Here is a 14,141-nt window from a genome sequence, read left to right as displayed (position 1 = left end):
ATTTTTCAGTTGAAAAGTGCCCCCCCCATAACACCAACAGCTGAATCATTAAAGGCTGCGGCACCATTATTAGAGCTGAAATATGTTTACAACCTATTGGAGCAACAGCTGAATCATTTAAAGGCCTTTGCACTAACTGTATCAAAAGCACACCATTAGGAGCCATAGAATCGACAACATTACTATAAGCATCACCTCTAATTACTCAAAGTTGCAACCCCAGCAGCAGCAGCACGAGAGGTACCATCCAAAGTTGCAACAAGAAACATTGCAAAGCCAATATCACATTATTCTGGTATTGAGCAGTGAGGCCCCCATGGCATGCAAAAGGGCAGGATAGTGTGGTATTTAGCCTCAGTGTGAATAATTGGGGTAAAGGTACTGACATTTCTCCTTTCTTGTAAATTTACATTAATATACTTCAGTTTAAATTGATTTTTTTTTGATTTAGAGATACAGCACTGAAACAGGCCCTTCGGCCCACCGAGTCTGTGTCGACCATTAACCACCCATTTATACTAATCCTACACTAATCCCATATTCCTACCACATCCTCACCTGTCCCTATATTCCCCTACCACCTACCTATACTAGGGGCAATTTATAATGGCCAATTTACCTATCAACCTGCAAGTCTTTTGGCTGTGGGAGGAAACCGGAGCACCCGAAGGAAACCCACGCAGACACAGGGAGAACTTGCAAACTCCACACAGGCAGTACCCAGAATTGAACCCGGGTCGCTGGAGCTGTGAGGCTGCGGTGCTAACCACTGCCCCACTGTGCCGCCCGTACGCCACTGTGCCGCCCAATAGGAACATATTTCCAAGGTGCTTTACCTATAGGTTGGTTTGACCTGGTAATAGCTTGGTAACCTAAGTTATGTGATGAGCTGTTAGTTGATGAGTTGTTTTTTTTCTTGTAGTTCTTACGTTGTAAGCAAAGACAGTATAAATTTGCATTTACGAGTGAAGTAGTCTTGAGCAGCAAGAGACCAGCTAAGTGTGATAGCTCAGGGAACTTTTCTTGTTTGTGTACTTGCGAACCAAAGTCAGAACTAGGATCACAGCTGGGAAAAGTGTCAAGCATACAGATGTGCAATGTCTGCCTGGTGTATCCAGTCTCTCATATTTCCTGTATCTCAGGCAAAAGTAAGTGATAAATGAGAATGCTCCATATCTTCCAAAACGAGCCACCATAATCGAGTTCTGGTCAGCCGTCCTTGGAAAAACTCACAATGACTTTCAAACTCCACTAAAGGTCAAACATTTATAAAAATGTTAAGAGTTTACTACAGGGCTGATTATCATTTTTATTCTTCTGTATTATTTATGGCGATAAAAGCAATAACAGATCCAGCAATCAGACTCTCTCCTCAGTGCTGCCATTCCCCAAGGACTTATGAGCTTTGTTGCATGGCACTCATTCCATTTACTCCTATAATAAATCAGACCCAGGCCTTTCAGCTGCAGATTCACAGCCCTGTTGTCTGTCCTGTGTAGAGGCATGTTAATCTAGGTCATTAACCCTTTGTAGCCAGCACATTTCACACATGCTTGACCAGAAATGCTACACAGTAAGCTCAGAGATGTTTATAAATGAAAGTATTTAATGGGGGGATAGAGCTGCAAGGTGGATGGCAGTGCAAACAACCCACATTCATCTCAAAAACATAAGGTTAGAGCCAAAGTATTTAAATTAATGCCTCTTACTTAGTCTTGTGCTCATTCTGCTTCCACAATCCAATCCAAGATAAATATCATGTCGGATATTATTATGACCCTTGGTGCCACTCTGATATCATATGAGTTGGGTGTCAAGTCAGTTAATGAGCAGAGTAACAAGCTTTGCAGGAGGTGAGAAGCTCCTAAATGCCAGTGGAAATGTGCAGAGAATGTGCATGTGAAGTTGGAAAAAATTCAATGAGCTGACCAAGAGGAACAACAACAACAACTTACATTTATTTAGCGCCTTTAACATAATAAAACGTCCCAAAGCGCTTTACAGGAGCAGTATGACACTGAGCCACGAAAGGAGATATTAGGTCAGATGTTCAAAAACTTAGTCAAAGAGGTAGGTTTTAAGAAGTGGGGAGGAAAGCGAGCTGGAGAGGTGTGGGGAGGGTATTCCAGAGCTTGGGGCCTACACAACTAAAGGCCCAGCCACCAATGGTGTAACAATTAAAATTGGGGATGCGCAAAAAGCCAGAATTAGAGGAAAACAGATATTCTGGAGGGATGTGGGGCTGGAGGAGATCACAGAGCTAAGGAGGGGCAAGGCCATGGCGGGATTTGAAAACAAGTTTGAGAATTTTGAAATCAGTATGTTGCCTTACCGGGAGCCAATGTAGGTCAGCAAGCACAGGGGTAATAGGTGAACAGGACTTGGTGCGAGTTAAGACACGGGCAGCAGAGTTTTGGATGATCTTGAGTTTACAAAGATAGAATGTGGGAAACCAGCCAGGAGGGTTTTGGAATAGTCAAGTCTAGAGGTAACGAAGGCATGAATGAGGGTTTCAGCAGCAGATGAATTGAGACAGGGGCGAAGTCGGGCGATGCTACAGAGGTGGAAATAGGCGATCTGAGTGATGGCATGAATATGAGGTCTGAAGCTCATCTTGGGGTCAAATGTGACACCAAGGTTGCAAACAGACTGGATTAATCTCAGACTGTTGCCAGGGAGAGGGATGGAGTCGGAAGCTAGAGAAGGGAGTCTGGAGCAGGGACTGAAAACAATGGCTTCAGTCTTCTCAATATTTAATTGGTGGAAAATTCTGCTCATCCAGTACTGAATGTCGGATAAGCAGTCTGATAACTTCGCAGCAGTGGAGGAGTTGAGAGAAGTGGTGGTTAGATAGAGCTGAGTGTCATCGGCATACATGTGAAAATAGTGCTGTGCTTTCAGATGATATCGCCGCGGGGCAGCATGTAGATGGTAAATAGGAGGGGGCCAAAGATAGTTCCTTGGGGGACACCAGAGGTAACGATGAAGGAGCAGGAAGAGAAGCAATTGCAAGTGATTCTCTAGCTTTGATTAGATAGATAAGAATGGAACCAGGTAAGAGCAGTCCCACCCAGCTGGACAACAATGGAGAGGCATGGGAAGGGGATGGAGCAAGTTAGCAGTCTGCAATATTAGATTAGATTTATGCACAGCACCAACTATTACTAACATAAAATGTTCTTTCCTACCCAAGCATTCCTTCACATGTTACATATTAGTTCTATGCCATCTGTGCCATCTAATGGATGAATGTTTTTTCTTTTCTGAGAAATGGTAGCCCACAATAAGAGAGAGAGGTCCAGCACCTTACATTCTCTGATTCCTTTCAAAGAGGCCCTCTGAATACAGGAGTGAGTATTGGATGAGGAAGAAGAAGCTGCAGAAACAAGTGTCTGACCCCTGCTCAAAGTTTGTCCAGTTTTCCTTCCTTCACACTCTATCCTATTTAATTACACAATCACTGACCCAAAACCTTGCATAGAACAGTAGCTCCATGTCAGTGCTTTGGCAAAGGCTTTTTGGCAACAGGTTGTGAGAAGGGCATGTTACTCACACTTTTCCTCTTCCTGTGTCTGCAGGTATGGCCCTTTAAACTGGACACCAAATCAAAATGGCAAACAATCTAACAGTTAAATTCGCAAAAATTGAATTCAGATTCAAATATTAGGAAAATCTTCCTTACTCAAAGGATGACAAACATTGGAATAATCAACAAGGTAAGGAAATCATACCTAAATTTTCATCTTCTTCCTGTTATGTGGAATACCCACCCACATTAGCATCCATCTAACTTTACAGTTATTTATAGTCAATAGTTGAAACAAATGCCTGATTTGGGCAAGCATATTTAACTGAAGTATACATCCCATTTAGCTCATTATAATCATTGGCCAGAATTTTACGTTGGGTGGGAGGTCGTGCCCACCGGCCAAAAAGGCAGGGGTGAGTCCACCTCCGCTGGGCCTGGGAGCCACATCAGGATTTTACATGTCTCAGGCCCTTAATTGGACTTGAGCGGAACTTCCACTTCCTTGAGCCGCCAAGAGCTGCCAGCCAATCAACAGGCCAGCAGCTTTCAGTCCCAGCAGCACCATCGGGAGCGGTGGGCACTGCTGGGACTGCACCCGGCCAACAGCAGGATCATGGATGTTGGCGCCGGAAGAGAGGTAGGTTTTGGCACATCGCTGGGGACAATCTGCCAGGCCCCAGCGAGGCAAGGGGAGGGGTTCTGTTTTTGGGGGGGGATCTTTATTTTAGTGGGGGCGGTTGGGGCTTCGGAAGGGGGGGGCCCTTTGTGGGGCAGAGAGTGCCCGATCAGGAGGACACCCCCAGACCACAAGTACTTGGAAGCCTTCTGTGAGGCCTAAGGCACCTGCCTGCCGCTGGTAAAATACCAGTGGTGATGGGAGAAGACCCTTAAGTGGCAGTTAATTGGCCATTTAAGGGCCTAGCTTAGCCTGGGGCAGGTGGGCTGTTTCTCGCCACTGCCACCCCTGGTAAAATTGCAGTGGGGGTGGGAAGGCATCGGGAATGGCCCCCACCCCGTCCCTCACTCAATTTCATGCTCCCCCCATCCCCCGCCACTAGCGTGCTCCTGTGGAGGTGGCGTAAACTTCCAGACATTGAATCATAGAAATTTACAGCACAGAAGGGAGCCATTCAGCCCACAGTATCTGTGCAAGCTGAAAAAGAGCTATCTAGCCTAATCCTACATTCTAGCTCATGGTCTGTAGCCCTGTAAGTTATGGCACTTCAAATGCATATCAACATCCTGGGGTTACTATTGACCAGAAACTGAACTGGACCAGCCATATAAATACTGTGGCTATAAGAACAGGTCAGAGGCTGGGAATTCTGTGATGAGTAATCCATCTCTTGATTCCCCAAAACCTGCCCACAAGACACAAGTCAGGAGTGTGATGGAATACTCTCCGTTTGCCTTGCTGGATGCAGCTCCAACAACACTCAGAAAGCTCGACACCATTCAGGACATGGCAGCCCGCTTGATCGGCACCCCATTCACCACCTTCAACATTCACTCCCTCCACCACCACCACACAGTGGCAGCAGTGTGTACTACCTACAAGATGCACTGCAGCAACTCACCAAGGCTCCTTCGACAGCACCTTCCAAACCCGTGACCTCTTTCACCGAGAAGGACAAGGGCAGCAGACACATGGGAACACCACCATCTACAAGTTTCCCCCCAAGTCACACACCATTCTGACTTGGAAATATATCGCCGTTCCTTTACTGTCGCTGGATCAAAATCCTGGAACTCTGTCCCTACAAGCACTGTGGGTGTACCTGCACCAGATTGACTGCAGCAATTCAAGAAGGCAGTTCACCACGACCTTCTCAAGGGCAATTAGGGATGGGCAATAAATGCTGCCCTAGCCAACTACTCCCATGAAATGAATAAAAAAATGTACTTTTCACATGTAATGAGGGTTTCTGCTTCTACCACCCTATCGGGCAGTGAATTTTAGACGCCCGGTACCCTCTGGGTGAAAAAAATTCTCCTCAACTCCCCTCTAATCTTTCTACCAATTACTTTAAATCTATGTCGCACCCACCCCCCCACCCAAAGTTATTGACCTCTCTGCTAAGGGAAATAGGTCCTTCCTATCCACTCTACCTAGGCCCCTCATGATTTTATACACCTCAATTAAATCTCCCCTCATGCTCCTCTGTTCCAAACAGCCCCAGCTTATCCAATCTTGTCTCATAGCTAAAATTTTCCAGTCCTGGCAACATCCTCATAAATCTCCTCTGTACCCTCTCTTGTGTGATCCCATTCTTCCTGTAATGTGGTGACCAGAACTGTATGCTGTACTGTAGCTGTGTCTTAGCTAGTGTTTTATACATTTCTAGTATCGCCTTCCTACTCTTATGTTCTGGGCCTTAGCTAATAAAAGAAAGTATCCTGTATGCGTTATCTACCTGCCCTGCTACCTTCAGGGATCTGTGGACGTGTACTCCAAAGTCCCTTTCCTCCTCTACACTTCTCAATATCCTACCACTTATTGTGCATTAGCTTACCTTGTTTGTCCTCCCCAAATGCATTACCTCACACTTCTTCAGACTGAATTACATTTACCACTTTTCTGCCCACCAGACCAGTCCATTGATATCTTCCTGCAGTCTACATCCTTCTTCCTCACGATCAACCACACAGCCAATTGTATCAGCAATTTGAAGTAGCATCTCATTTATATTAAGTGGTCAAAATGCCCATATACAAGTGTCCAAAGTTGCTGGACACTGGGAAAAAGATGGAATAACTCAACACAAAAATGTCAAAGATCTGCAGAATCCTTTATTTTTCTCCCATTTTGGATTTTTCTTAGCTCCTTCTTTCAGCATCTGCCTTTCGGTCATTTGCTGTAGGGCTACTCCCTTGTTTTGGCAGGGAACTACTGGCTATCCAATGGGGATTCACATCCACCTTTGTTTCCTGGAAAGAGATGAAGGGGAGCTAAAGGAGCCCAGGTAGGTGGGGCAGCATCAGAGATGCATGACACCAGCCTGTCAGTACCCATACCAGATATTATCTGCAGTTCCCAGTAGAGCGGAAGTAGCAGCCTGAAAAGATTATGTAGGACAACCATTTGCTGACTGCAAGGTGGATTTGTACGACACTGAAACAAGCAATTAATGCTTGATGACTACATTTGCCTATTTACATATTCCACCCTTCTCACCACTAACATGCCATTATCTCTAGAAACTTTGGAATGAATATGAGTCACAAATCACTGTAGATGCTGTGGTGGTATGACAAATTGGAACAGTGATTTACAACAACACAGAATGTAACACTGACTTAGGAGCCAGCCTATCACTTATCCTCTCAGCTATAGTTGTCGCATTGTTTCAGGAGACCTGAGGAAGAAGGGGAAAAGAACCTGAGATATGGTAAGGTATCGGTTTGATCCTTCAACAGAAGCAGTAAAATGTTGCTGTTCTCCTGGTAGAGTGTGGGATCAAAAGCCTGGAATCATAGTATTGGATTATAATTACAACTAATTCCTATTCATAATACCTCCACTATTCTGGTGAGAGTATAACTGAGCAGGAGGAAAACTACTTCTGAACAGGAGTCATTTCAACCGAATAATAAGACTCCCTTTAATGCAGAATTGGTAGGTTGCTGACTCTGTTCAGATGTCGTTGGGCTGCACTTCTGCCACTCAGAGACTGACAAGAGAACTCCTGCACAGAACCCTAGCAACAGTGAGAACGTGTGAGTTAGATTCTGCCTTAGAAAATATATAATACGGAATCTTGCGCCCACAAGAGAGCACCATGGCAACAAAAAAAGGCACAGAGGGAAATCAATGTCTCTTGTGTAAGTACAGTGATTGAGCAGTGCACCTCATCAAAGACGGGCCCTGTTCACTCTGTAAATGAGAGCTCTCATGACTTTGAATGTTAAATAATCACATTAAACTCCCCAGATATTTGAATGCAACAGCAGATGCCCACAAAACTAAAAGGGAAAAAAGTCAAGTCACAGGGCTGGAATTTAATAGCCCGCTGACAATCTCGGCAGTGAGCTCAAAAGATGGTAGTCCGTCTCAGCGGCTCATTTAAATAGCTGGGGCAGCCCATACCGCACCCCCCTCCCCCCCCGCCATCTCGTGGACAGAGCAGGCTGTCCATCCCTGGCAATGGCCTCAGCTGCCTGTGCGCAGATGCTGGTGCCATTTTTAAAAGGCAGCCAGCCCTGCCAGTCAATTTGAATTTTTAAAGATACACCCCCCCAAAATTTATTAAATAAATTTCTAACTCCCCTTTCCCAGCCCCCAATAACAATACATTAACTGTTTGCCCTTTTCCCCCAAAACACTTACCTTTTAAATCTGACCTCACCCCTCCAGCCCGCAGACTGCACAAAGTTTAAAGTTCACCCCTTCCCACCATCCCCTACACCCATTACGTTTATTTGACCCTGTTCTCCCCACCCGCACTGAAAATCTTAACTAATCCCCCCCTCCCCAGCAGTGTCATGCTGGCTTTCCCCAGACGGGGAATTGAAGGCACAGGAGTGCCAGCTGCCGCACCAAAGATCGCAGCGGGCTTGGAAGATTGAAGGTAAGTTCATTTAGATTTAGGCATGTCAATAATTTCAATACTGAAATTGAGGTTCTATTGTCCAGTGGCGGGAGGGCCGCCATGGAGCCTCACCTCTGCCGGAAGGATTGGGCCAGGCCCTCCCAGCGTTGGCCTCCGTGGTGGACCACTGTGCGCTCCATCTTTCAGCCCCCTCTGCCATGGAGCCTGACGTTGAGGGCTTGGTAAAATCCAGCCCCTAGACTGAAATGCAAACATTTAAGTACAGGGTATCCAGTCAGTGCATGAATTTCCAACCATTACTGCAGTTCTGAGACATAAGAGCCAGGCCAGAATTTGAGCCACTAGACTAAGGAGGCAGTATCAGTGCCACCCATCCAAAGAGCCAACATTAGAGGCACCAGCCGAAGGATCCAATATCATGCTCTATCCATCCAAGAAGCGGGTAAAAGAACCAGCCACACAAAGAGTCAACATCAGTTCTTATGTATCCAAGAAGCCCTTTTCAAAGTCACAGCCTGAGGAGTCAATGCTAGAATCAGGGCTATTCCTAGAACCAACCGCCAACTGATCATGTAACAGTATCATCCAGCTTCAGAGTCAATACCAGAAGTATTCATTCAAGATAACTACTTTAGAAGTATTAGGAATTCATGGAGCTGAATTTCTTTGTGGTTTCCAGTGCTTCTTCACACTGTGCTGGAACGATGTAGGAAATATTTGCATTGTGGAAACACGTATGGAAGCTATTTCTGAAATTTGTACCTCTTTAAACAACATTTCCTTAAGTTTCCTCATGTTTCTAGAGCTGCCTTGAGAGATAGCAGTATCATGTGATGGTTTACTTCTCATCATTTTCTACACCATTTCATCATTTTCTTTTTGTGCCACCCACTGTTGCAGTAGATCTGCAGAAAATGTTGCAGGAGCAACCCCTTGGGATTGAGGAGACCGAGAAGGTGGTGGAAGGTTATGGCTGTCTGGTACTTCATAGGGATTCCAGGACCTTAAAGGCTGGACATAATTTTTCTTGCCAAAAGAATGTGAGCATTAAATCATTGTAGCGCTTCTTTAATTAACTTAGTAAACCCTATCCCTACATAATCTGTGAGCAAATTAAACATTGGCAGGTTGCATGAAAAGGTGATTACTCCCCAAATTTGTATGAATTCTTCTTCTTCTTTGGCCTCCTTGTCTCAAGAGACAATGGGTAAGTGCCTGGAGGTGGCTTGTGAAGCAGTGCTTGGAGTGGCTATAAAGGCCAATTCTAGAGTGACAGATTCTTCCACAAGTGCTGCAGATAAAATTAGTTGTCGGGGCTGTTATACAGTTGGCTCTCCCCTTGCGCTTCTGTCTTTTTTCCTGCCAACAGCTAAGTCTCTTCGACTCACCACTCTTTAGCCCCGCCTTTATGGCTGTCCGCCAGCTCTGGCGATCACTGGCAACTGACTCCCACGACTTGTGATCAATGTCACAGGACTTCATGTCGCGCTTGCAGATGTCTTTAAAGCGGAGGTATGGACGGCCGTTGGGTCAGATACCAGTGATGAGCTCACTGTACAATGTGTCCTTGGAGATCCTGCCATCTTCCATGTGGCTCACATGGCCAAGCGATCTCAAGCGCCGCTGGGTCAGTAGGGTGGATATGCTGGGGTTATTGGCCACCTCGAAGACTTCTGCATAAGAGATACGGTCCTGCCACCTGATGCCAAGGATTCTCCGGAGGCAGTGAAGATGGAATGAATTGAGACGTCGCTCTTGGCTGACATACGTTGTCCAGGCCTCGCTGCCATAGAGCAAGGTACTGAGGACACAGGCTTGATACACTCAGACTTTTGTGTTCTGTGTCAGTGCGTCATTTTCCCACACTCTCTTGGTCAGTCTGGACATAGCAGCGGACGCCTTTCCCATGCGCTTGTTGATTTCTGCATCAAGAGACAGGTTACTGGTGATAGTTGAGCCTAGGTAGGTGAACTCTTGAACCACTTCCAGAGCGTGGTCGCTAATATTGATGGATGGAGCATTTCTGACCTCCTGTCCCATGATGTTCGTTTTCTTGAGGCTGATGATTAGGCCAAATTTGTTGCAGGTAGCCACAATCCTGTCGATGAGTCTCTGCAGACACTCTTCAGTGTGGGATGTTACTGCAGCATCGTCAGCAAAGAGGAGTTCCCTGTTGAGGACCTTCCGTACTTTGGACTTCGCTCTTAGAGGGGCAAGGTTGAACAACCTGCCATCTGATCTTATGTGGAGGAAAATTCCTTCATCTGAAGACTTGAACGCATGTGAGAGCAGCAGTGAGAAGAAGATCCCAAACAGTGTAGGTGCGAGAACACAGCCCTATTTCACGCCACTCAGGATAGGAAAGGGGTCTGATGAGGCACAGCTATGCTGAATTGTGCCTCTCATATTGTCATGGAATGAGGTGATGATACTTAGTAGCTTTGGTGGACATTCGATCTTTGCTAGTAGTCTGAAGAGACCACGTCTGCTGATGAGGTCAAAGGCTTTGGTGAGATCTATGAAAGCAACGTAGAGGGGCTTCTGTTGCTCGCGGCATTTCTCCTGTAGCTGGCGAAGGGAGAACAGCATGTCAATGGTGGATCTCTCTGCTCAAAAGCCACACTGTGCCTCAGGGTAGACATGCTCAGCCAGCTTCTGGAGCCTTTTTAAAGCGAAGACTTTCCCCACTATGCTGAGCAGGGAGATTCCACGGTAGTTGTTGCAGTCACCGCGGTCACCCTTGTTCTTATAGAGGGTGATGATATTGGTATTGCGCATGTCCTGTGGTACTGCTCCCTCATCCCAGCACAGGCAAAGCAGTTCATGGAGTGCTGAGAGTATAGCAGGCTTGGCACTCTTGATTATTTCAGGGGTAATGCCGTCCTTTTTCCACTGTCTTGAGAATCAATGGCATCACTGAGTTCCGATTTTGTTGGCTGTTTGTCCAGCTCATCCATGACTGGCAGAGACTGGGATGCATTGAGGGCAATCTCAGTGATAACATTTTCCCTGGAGTACAGTTCTCAGTAGTGCTCCACCTAGCGGTCCATTTGCTTGCATTGGTCAGTGATCATGTCCCCTGATTTAGACTTGAGGGGGATGATCTTCCTGATGGTTGGCCCAAAAGCTCTCTTAATGCCATCATACATTCCTCTGATATTTCCGGTGTTGGAGGCCAGCTGAATACGACTGCATAGGTGTTGCCAGTCGTCATTTGCGCAGCGCCTGGCTGTTCTTTGTGCAGCGCTTCTGGCTGCTTTAAGTGCTACGGATGTTAACTCGCTGGGGGCTTTCTTGTAGTTCAACAGTGCAATGCACTTAGCAGCTATGACAGGTTCCAGCTCTTCAAAGTGAGATTGAAACCAGTCTGCATTCTGCTTCTCACGTTTGCCATAGGTGGTCATTGCTGAGTCATAGATGGCGTCTCTGATGTGGGTCCACTTGGTCTCTGCGTCCCCTGTAGGAGTGTTTTTAAGGGCTTTTTCAAGTGAATTTAGAAACTTATGTAACAGCTGTAGATAAGAAATTCTGTTATTGTTGATGCGCAGGCGGCCCTTCTGCTTGGAGTGATGCAGCTTCTTTGGTTTGAGTGTAACCTTGCTGCACACCAGGGAGTGGTTGGTGTCGCAGTACACACTGTGGAAGCTGCGTGTGATTTGAACGCTGTTTAAAGAGGCTCGCCTTGTGACAATGAGGTCCAGCTGGTGCCAACAACATGATCTTGGGTGCCTCCATGAAACCTGGTGACTGGGTTTAGTATGAAAGAATGAGTTGGTGATGCAGAGGTTGTGATAGGTACACAACTCCAGCAGTCTGTGTCCATTCTCATTCATCCTTCCAATGCCATGATTACTCCCCAAATTTGTATGAATTTCAGCATCATTAATTCCACCCCACTATCCCCTCCTGTCTTTGTTTAACTTCACATTACATCTCTTCCTCCAGCACATGCTCAGTTTACAGAGACCCCTTTCTGATCTAAATCCTTCAATTCAGAGAAGCAATTCATTCCCATTTCACAGAGCACTCTTCCACCTCCCCATTCAAGAGATACATTCCTCTCTGCCCCTAGTTCAGAATCACACCTCCCTTCTTATCTTGTGAGTTAGAGAAACACTTTTCACATCCATCCCGAGCATATTTCCAAAGCATTCCTCCATGCCACCAGTTCAACAATCACTTTTTTACTTTGCTTCCAGTTCACTAAGGTACTCTACACCTTTTAATCTCCAGTTCATGTTACTGCACTTTCTTTCTTAGCTCACAGAGACACATTTCCCTGCTAATCCTAGTTCGAAGGACATTTTTCCTTCTGTTCCCATAAAGGTACAGTTCCCCTATCTTTTATTCCCTGGCATATAAAAGGTTAAGGGTGATTTGATTGATGTTTTTCAGATTTTGAAAGGATCTGATAGCTGATAGCTGATCTGAAATAGAGAAATATTTTCCACTGGTCGGTACATAACCTTAAAATCAGAGCCAGGGAATTTAGAAGAGAAATTAGGAAACATTTCTTCACACAAAGAGTGATAGATGTGTGGAACTCACTCACAGAAAATACTAGATGTTAGCTCAGTTAATAATTTTAAATCTGAGATTGATAGATTTTTGCTCGCTGAGGGTATTAAGGGATACGGAGCCAAGGCAGGTGGATGAACTTAGCACACAGATCAACGATGATCTCATTGAATGGTAGAACAGGCTTAAGGGGCTGAATGGCATACTCCTGTTCCTATGTTTCTCGTTCATGATTGAAAGAGCATTCTTTACTTTCAGCACCACCTGCCCCCTACCAGCCCCCACCCGCCAACACACATACAAAATACTTTTCTATACTTCAGTTCAAGAATCATTTTCATGTTCGCCTCAAGTTCACAGAAGCACAATTCTCTTCCAACCCATGTGTGACAGAAACCACACCTGTCAAAATGAGATATATTAATTTCATCATATGGAATATTATTTTTGAACTGTACTGGACTTGAAATTACTTATTTAAAAAGACCACAACAGTGGCTGAAAACATGGCTGCACATTTGCATTCTGAAAGACAGTGGCATGAAGAAGACAATGGGAGTACTGCCTGATTCAATTAGCCAGATGGATTTTATCCATAGTGATGATCAAGAGACATTGAGAGTCATTGAGCCAGCATTCCATCCCCCAACCCCCACCCCCCGCCCCCCCCCCCCGCCCCCACCACTGAGAGTGTCTAGTAAGCTTGAAGGAATCCACAAATCTAGCAGGCAAGGTGCCTGCTCTAGACAAGGTGCTAGTCATATGACTTCCTGCTGGTCAACCTGGGGATTTTTTGAATTGTGCCTGACACAGAGCAGTTTTGAGAGATACTGCAACTGAACTTCAAGAAGAGAGCATCTCCCTCTCTCTCTCTCTGTCTCTCACGTGAAGTTCCAGGGACCAATAGAAGTAACCTCAGCCTCAAGACAGAAGACCAGCAAAACAAGTTTGAAAGTGTGCACTGGGCCCCAATGAGAACTGCAAGACTTAACTTCAATCAAAGACTTTACACCCAATCCAAAACCAAAACCAGTAACTGAGCTCCAGCTGTTGCTTCAAATCTTTCTCCTCCTCTTTCTCTATTTGAGTGTGTGTTTATCACGTATGCATGCTAACATGGTTGCGTCATGTATTTTTAGTAGTTTTAACTGAATTAGAGTTTTAAGGTTAATAAACTTATACTTTTCTTGTTTAAATCTGAGAAAACCTGTCTGGTTGATTTCTTTGCAATCACAATTAGAGAGCAGTGAGCAAGGATTCACTGAGGGGAAGCTAAAGACACAGTGTTTTAAAAAATAAACCCAGTTAAGGCCAGTTCTCTCCTTGCGCTTCTGTCTTTTTTCCTGCCAACTGCTAAGTCTCTTCAACTCGCCACGCTTTATAGTTGCCCGCCAGCTCTGGCGATCGCTGGCAACTGACTCACTTTAATCACTGTGCTAAATATTGGTCATCACTTTCCTAACCATATCCACAGTTGTTTCTGCCAGCCCCCACATCATCTCATCCATTCCAATCCCTTTCTTGTTGATAGAATTACTCCTCTG

The sequence above is a fragment of the Heterodontus francisci genome, chromosome 15 (genome assembly GCF_036365525.1).
Source record: "Heterodontus francisci isolate sHetFra1 chromosome 15, sHetFra1.hap1, whole genome shotgun sequence".
Taxonomy (NCBI): Eukaryota; Metazoa; Chordata; class Chondrichthyes; order Heterodontiformes; family Heterodontidae; genus Heterodontus; species Heterodontus francisci.
Note: the sequence above shows the minus strand (reverse complement) of the source record.